The sequence below is a fragment of the Triturus cristatus genome, chromosome 6 (genome assembly GCF_964204655.1).
Source record: "Triturus cristatus chromosome 6, aTriCri1.1, whole genome shotgun sequence".
NCBI classification, from domain to species: Eukaryota; Metazoa; Chordata; class Amphibia; order Caudata; family Salamandridae; genus Triturus; species Triturus cristatus.
Genome location: NC_140589.1, coordinates 1023237440 through 1023245588, shown reverse-complemented (window position 1 = coordinate 1023245588; position 8149 = coordinate 1023237440). Strand labels below are relative to the sequence as shown.

Sequence of the window (8149 nt, the reverse complement as noted above, 5' to 3'; positions counted from 1 at the left end):
CTCCGGCCGCCTCGCCACTCTTCTTCATCCCGAAGGCTAATGGGGAGCTGAGAGCCTGTGTGGACTTTAGGGCATTGAATGCGATAACCATAAAAAATCGGTACCCCTTGCCTCTCATCAGTGTACTTCTGGAACAGGTCAAGAAAGCTCGTATCTACACCAAGTTGGATTTGAAAGGGGCATACCATCTGGTGCGCATGAGGGACGGAGACGAGTGGAAGACCGCCTTTAAGACCAGGTTCGGCCTTTTTGAGTACCTCGTCATGCCGTTCGGTCTGTGCAACGCCCCGGCAGCCTTTCAGTACTTTTTGAATGAGGTATTCAGAGAGGAGTTGGATATCTACGTGGTCGTATATATCGACGACATCCTCATCTATTCGTCCAGTGTGGAGGAGCACGTACACCACGTCAAAGCCGTGCTCCAAAAGCTGAGGGAAAACATGCTGTTTTGTAAACTCAGCAAGTGTGACTTCCACGTCACATCCGTGGAATTCCTCGGAGTGATGCTGAGTCCAGAGGGACAGGAGATGGCAGAACGAAAGATCAAGGCGGTGAAAGAATGGCCGGTGCCCCAAAGCGTGAAGGACGTCCAAAGTTTCATTGGCTTCGCCAACTTTTACAGGCGGTTTATAGATGGATTTTCAGGAGTGGTGGCCCCAATCACACAGCTACTGAGGAAGTCCAAGGAGTTTGTCTGGTCCCCTGAAGCGAACAAAGCCTTTGAGGCCCTGAAAAGCGCCTTTGGTAAGGCGCCGGTGTTGGCTCACCCCGATCCGGATCTCCCCTACGTGGTGGAAGCGGACGCGTCGGATGTGGCGCTGGGGGCTATCTTGACCCAACGCAACCACGACACAGGGGTGCTTCATCCCGTTGCGTACATGTCCCGCAAACTCAACGACGCCGAACGCAACTACCATATTGCGGAGAAGGAGCTTCTCGCAATCAAGGACGCCTTCACCGAATGGAGGCATTGGTTGATGGGGGCAAGACATGTGGTATCGGTGTACACGGACCATCGGAACCTACAGTTCATGACGGCCACTAGACACCTTTCTCCCAGGCAGCTGCGGTGGATGATCTTCTTTGCGGGGTTCAACTTCCGCATCACATATCGGCCGGGGACGGAAAACCGGAAGGCGGACGCCCTGTCCCGTCAATCTGCAGTTAAGGAACCATTGCCTGCAACCGAGCGTTCCATCATTTCCCCGAGGATGGTATTGGGGTTATCCAACCGGATACTTTCCTGAGGGGAATAAAGAGAGGGATCAGGTCATTCGCATGGCGGAGGTGGCTCCTCAGTCACAGAGAATGGCAGCTGAAGGACGGGATACCCCTGAAGGGCAGGTGCCTATTGATACCCACGCCTAGGCTAAGGAAACAAGCATTCATCTGGTGCCATGACTCTCCATGCGCAGGTCATTTGGGCTTTGAAAAAACGGTGGCTAGCATGGGACGGCATTTCTGGTGGCCAACCATGAGAGTGGATGTCAGGAGGTGGGGACAGGAGTGTCCTACGTGTGCTACCATGAAGGCCGACCATGGCCGAACCCAAGGGCTCTTACATCCACTTCCGACCCCGGATAGACCATGGGATAGCATATCACTGGACTTCGTGGTGGGCCTACCGGTAGACCAGGGGATGACGGCAATACTGGTGGTGGTGGATTACTTGACGAAAATGGGGCACTTCATCCCCTGCAAGAGAGTCCCTACGGCCGGGGAATTGGCGTCACTACTCCTAAAGAACGTGGTACGACTGCATGGATTACCTGGGGTGATCGTGTCGGACCGGGGGTCGCAGTTTACTGCGCAATTCTGGAAGACTTGGTGCACTGCGCTGCATGTTAAGACCGCCCTGTCCACCAGCTACCACCCTCAAACGGACGGCCAAACCGAGCGCCTGAACCAAACGCTCAAACAGTATCTGCGATGTTTTGTGGACCAGGGCAGGGAAGAATGGGTCGACTTGCTATGGGTTGCAGAGATAGCCTATAACAACGCAACTCACAGCTCCACACAGTCATCTCCGTTCTATAGCAACTATGGCCAACATCCCAGGTTCTTGCCATTTCTACATCCGTTCAGAGAGGACAGGATTCCCGCCACAGCGGACAGGGTGGCACACATAAAAGACACGTTGATGCGCTCAAGGGCTGTCCTAATAGAGGCCAAGAGAAGATACAAGGCTGCGGCAGATAGGAAGAGAAGGCCCGGGCCACTGTACCGCACTGGAGACTACGTCTGGATATCCACAAGAAACATGAGGTTTCGGAAGAACAGTGTGTTCCATCCCAAGTACATGGGCCCCTATCGAATTACCAAGTGTATGGGTCCCGTGAACGTGAAGGTGTGCTTGCCCCAGTCATTGCGGATACACCCTGTCTTTCATGTATCATTGCTCAAACCAGCATCCTCCAAGCCGTCTGGGACACCTAGGCCGGTATGCGTGGAGTCGGAGGTGGAGTATGAAGTGTCGGGCATACGGGCGTCCAAATGGCGCAGGGGGAAGCTGTGGTACCTGGTTGCGTGGAAAGGCTATGGCCCGGAGGAGCATTCATGGGAACCGGCTGAAGGGGTTCATGCTCCGCGCTTGGTCTCCTTGTTCCATCGGCGTTTTCCTGCCAGCGCTGGACCCGTGGGGAGCCGCTGAGAGGGAGGATGTACTGTCAAGAATTCCTGTCATACAAGGGAAACACGCCCTTATGTAAACAGGAGAGCTGTTACATAACTCAAGGGAAACACGCCCTTATGTAAACAGGAGAGCTGTTACATAACTCAAGGGAAACACGCCCTTATGTAAACAGGAGAGCTGTTACATAACTCAAGGGAAACACGCCCTTATGTAAACAGGAGAGCTGTTACATAACTCAAGGAAAACACGCCCTATAAAGGGAGGAACCGGGAGGTACAAGGCTGTCGGATATTGTGTTTACACCGACGTACCTGCTTCGTGAAGAGCAGTGTTCCGGAGTGGTGCTCCAGTAAGGCAAGAACGGAGGTAGGTCGAGTCGTTACTCCCTGGGCCGTGTCTTGCCCCATCGTCACCTGTGAAGGACCCGGAAGCTCTACCGGTCAACCATTGAGCTTCGCTTTTTGACTCGGCTGAGTCCAAGCGCAGTGGCGCTTTTGCTGGTTGGAGTCGTAACTCCCAGCCCGACCAGAGACACAGGGACTGCCAGCTGTAACGCACACCAGGAGGTGTTTGCCGCGTTACAGACTCGGAAGTCCACAGGATCGATCGAGCGGCTGCTCTCGGTTCAGTCTTCTTGCTTGTGATTGGGGTATCGGTGACGCATCACCAGGAGGTGACTCCGCGTCCCGGTGCAGTCTGAGGAAGAGGTTGAGCGGCTGCTCCCTTCAGGTAGAGACCCCGGCTGGGTGTTTCCCTGACTCCTCGATTCTCCCCAACACTCTTCGTGCCCCTCACAGCCTACCGATTGGCATTGTCGGCCATTTCATTTCTGCCCTCTGTTGGCATACGCCGGGATCGGCGTATATGCAGAGGACGGTTAGGACCATCCGTGCTGTGGGCTGGTAACGTACTTAGCCTGGAGGATTCCAGTGACTATAACTTTTGTTTGTTCTTTGTATTTTATTTGCCTTCATTAAAAGAACTAACCCTTCACAAGTGGTTGCGTCCTCATTGTCGTGTCTGTTAAACGATCCTGAGACGTTCAGGGCGTTACAGACTGGTACCCTGTAACTTATTTAGAAGTCCTTTTTTCATCAGTGACTTCTATCCTGCTCAGTAGCCATGACAGTCAGTTTTGCCAATCTTGACACCTTCTTTATATCCAGCAAGCACAGGTTACCTATCCGTTATGCCCCTCCCCCCCACCCCCTGTGATTTCCCCCCCCCCTTCCTGTTCCTTCACCTACTTTACACTCTTATCGTATCCTTTGGAGTGTATCCGTTGGTTTGTCTGATTTATTCAGTACGCCTTTGTTCTAGCACACACCATGTAATACATCACATGACTAGATGTATTGTCTTTACCGATAAATCATGGAATTGTCTATGCTCCTCAGTATTGGGGTTAGTCAATATCTTGCCCTATTTCTGAGGTTTTTGGAACCTTTTATTAACATACATAATTTCTTTTCGTTTTGTGTCCATGTGCTCTTTTCATTTATTCAGTGCACCTTCGTTCCAGCACACACCATGTGATACATCACGTGTCTAGATGTATTGTTTTTAACTATAAATCATGGAACTGTCTATGCTCCTCGGTATTGGGGTCTGCCTTCATCCTGCCTTACTTCTGAGGTCCGGTTTTTTGAACCTTCTATTAACAAACATTGTTTCTCTTCACCTGCTAGCGGTAGTTCATTTTTCCCTATAGGGCCACGTTTGTATCTTTACACCGTTCCAATATGGCCACCACAAAATCCTGTACCAAGCTCCGGCTCCACTGTCGTCCTGACCAGCTGTTAGTCACGTGATCCACCCGCGTTCATATTTTAAATGCCCAGCACGCGCTTGTCGAATTTTTAGCGTCAGCAGAGCAAGGCGCAATACACGATGACTGTCTCCAGTTTTGAGCTGCCTGCATAATTTCGTGATTGAACGGTAAGCCGTACTCCACGACAAAGCATTGAATCCGTGCTATATCGCGGCATCCCCTATATGTCGGGATGAGTGTCTCCCCTTTGTGTTAGCTGGCCATGTGCAGGTCCAATACAGTCTTGCTTTTTGCTTTGTGTTCACAGCGCACTGTAAAACTTCACTGCCTACTAAGCGTCTCACACGTGTTTCTGGCGGCTAGAACACAGGCTATGCACTCTACTTTTCATATTTTAAACAGGACATAGAAAGTAGTCCTTGTTCGGTATAGAAAGTAGTTCTTGTTTGATATAGAACATAGTATTTCTGTGTGCTAATAAGAATTTTGCTGTAGGTTTAACAGGTTTTGCTGGGTTTTTTAACATAGCCCTCGGGTTGTCAGATGTCCAACATATTCCATCACAAGGGCCATCCCATTTAACCATTCTTAAAATTATCACTTATGAGTTTGAGTAACTTATATAGATTAAGGATGCCTCCCTCATGCTTTTCGTTTATCGACAGAACCCAGCACACGTTGTGACATCTAGTGGATTAGCAGCTCGTCCACCATGTCAGGATCAGCTCTCGTGAGGTATTGTTCAATCTTTACAAGTGTCTTGAACATTACATGATCTCTGGCTCGTTTACTGTGTCCGACTATAATGTCCTTCTGCTTTTTCATTTTTCCTTATGTTCTTGGTGCGTATCTAAAGGACTTGGTGACACCAAGAAGATCCTTTATCCTCTTACTGCTTTAGCCATCCATGCTATGAGGTATTATTTTCATCTTTTATTCGAAATGTATTCAGATCCATGTACCGACTATAGGCCATCATATGGCAATTCGTTCTTTTTCTGTGTGTTTTTTTGGCACTACCAACTATCTGCAGTTTGCAATAATTACCCTGTTCGGAAGGAATCATACATCAACTTTGACCGGCAAGCCCACCCATATTTCACGTTTATTACTGTTTGCAAAACTGGTAAGCTTCCATGTTCTATTTTACATGAGTATGTGTTCCAATACTCTGCAACATCACTAGAATGTGTTATCCAGATTCTGACCAACATCAAGACTGTTATTTTTAAATCTACAGGATCTCTCTGGCCTGTAACTACTGGCTGTTTCAGGGTCTGTGACTCAATCCTATTATCAACCAGCTGTATCATTGTTTGAAATACTTGCCAATTGGTAAGTGGTCCAGCCATTGGTATGCTGTGCTTTGCTCAGTAGATCCACGTACTAGTTTATAACCTGGTATATGTTATAATTAATGTAGGATAGCATATAGGTTGCTCCCCCAGAGTAGATGGCCACTTTTAGGCATATCCCATTCTTATCATATCTGTTCCTGTTTTTTAATTCACTATGGTTAAGTATTCATTAACTCTTTCTGAGAATTTTACATTTTTCTTCAAAGGCTCTCATATACATAAAAAAAGATGTGAACTACTGCATTGTATCTTTTGATGTTAAACGGTGTGAACAATTCTCACTGTATATAGTAGTGACACTATATTTTATATTTCGAATTTAGTTGTGCTATATAATTGTCTTTACAAAGCATAACATTTGGAGGTGGAACTCCTGAGGAAGGTAGTGTTCTGCCAAAACGTGTGTTGAGACAACTTGGAAACCACCCGAAAATCATGTGTTCAATCAGATTCTCTGTTATACTTTATACGACTTATCAATGAATTGTATTACTATCAAATAGATTGAATACTGAAACAAAAATTAGATTGTGGTATAAATGTGCGATGGATGATTGTAATAATTATGTAGCACAAATCGTGGACTCTGTAGATTCAGATCAATTATGTTTTTAGATTTAAAACAAAATTCTATATAATAAATTGTTTTGTATTTTTCTAAATGTTAGTGTCACTATTTCTATTTGACATGGTCTGATATTTCCATTGAATTGAAGTTGCCCTAGATTATTTACAGTATATAATCTGAAGCATTTGCAATTTTTTAGGATTCCGGTTCTTCAAATTAGTGTAATTCCAAAATGTTTTTAACTCTAATTGCATCTTATGTCTTATTTTATAGGATCTTCATTGCTGTTGAGTCCATCGTGAAAAGTCTGGTTGGTGCTGCTTTGACTGTGGACATTATGTATGTAGTTAGGCATATGATATAGGGCACCGGGACCAAATTTTCCACATACTTGTATTTTATGTTTACTGTAAACCATAATTCGATTATTAACATAGCCACTGCCAATCTGCTAATAAAAAACAATTATAGAACTCATCATGGACGAGTCAAAAGCTCAATTAACTGCATCTGTAAACCCAATCTCCAGCCCTGTCGGCGATCTAAGACAGAGCTGGCAACGGTGGACGCAGGATCACAAGGAATACCAAGCGCATAACCCTTTCAGCGGCGATAGCACCTCTGCTTCCACCAAAGCTGTGCATTATCGTAAAGAAGACCCAGATTATGGGAGGCCAAAGCTTGGGTCCAAAACTGAGCAAAGGGGCAAAGATGCCCACACTCACCTTGGAAGGGAGGTGCAAGAGCTCTGCTATATCATCGAGAGCATTGGAGAGAAACGAGATGATGGAAACATCAGTGTGACGTTTAAAAGACTCTTTGAGCAATATGTAACAATATCGAATAAATTAGTAGGTGTACTATTGAGAGCAAGAAAGCATGGGCTGGTTCACTTCGAGGGTGAAATGCTATGGCAAGGACGAGACGATGCAGTAGTCATCACTTTATTTCACTAGTGGTTTGGTTTCTACACTGGCAGCTTTTTTCGATCCAGGAATGACTTTTTTCAAGTTTAAAGCTTCATGGCCACGGCACGAAACAAAACCACAATAACTATTTAATCGATCTGGTCAGACTACACCAGCACACACTACAACATTTAACCTGTCTTTATTTTATGGTCTCAATATTTTCAAACCTGCCACTCTTACATGTTTATTTCACACCACGCTTTTGTGTGGCATTCATTTTACTATAGAAATGAATATTATTTATTGCAATATGTTTCCAGAATCATCTATATTGAAAGCTTCCTAGCACCCGATATTTTTCTTATTTAGCTTGATGATTTGAATATATTTATTTATATTGATAGGGAAAATTAAATGGCGACAGATAAAGTGATGTCCTGGGCTGTGAAAGACTGACTCCATTGTCTACATTTGGAAAACTAAGTGGACATCGCTTCACCATAGCATTCACAATCTCCTCACCAATGCTCTGCTTTGTGGTGTTTATTTCAGTTTTGTTCAGCAATAGATGATCAGTAGTATACATAAATGATGAAGGTGGTAGCGAACAGTAAGCTGTCTGCTGTGAAGTTGGATAGGGAGCGACAGATCAAAGAAAGTGCAATTTCTGATAGATGATGTTAAGTTGTTACTATAATGGAATAGGCAAATCACAGCAATGTTCCTGTAATAGGTCCATAATGCAGGAAAAATGGCATCATGATGAACGAATGTACCAGGTCAGTTAAAAATAAAACAGATCTTTTTTCCTTAGCCGTCAATTTTGCAATTGTCCAGGAAGATTGGTGAAGGAACATGATCTAGATGCACTTATTACTTCCAATTAAGGACTGATGCCCAAAGTCATTT

General features: G+C 45.7%; 1 pseudogene; it reads left to right on the top strand.

Annotated features, from left to right (window-relative positions):
- Window positions 1-6808: 6808 nt before the first annotated feature.
- Window positions 6809-7285, top strand: LOC146820943 (actin-binding Rho-activating protein pseudogene; annotated as a pseudogene).
- Window positions 7286-8149: the final 864 nt, after the last annotated feature.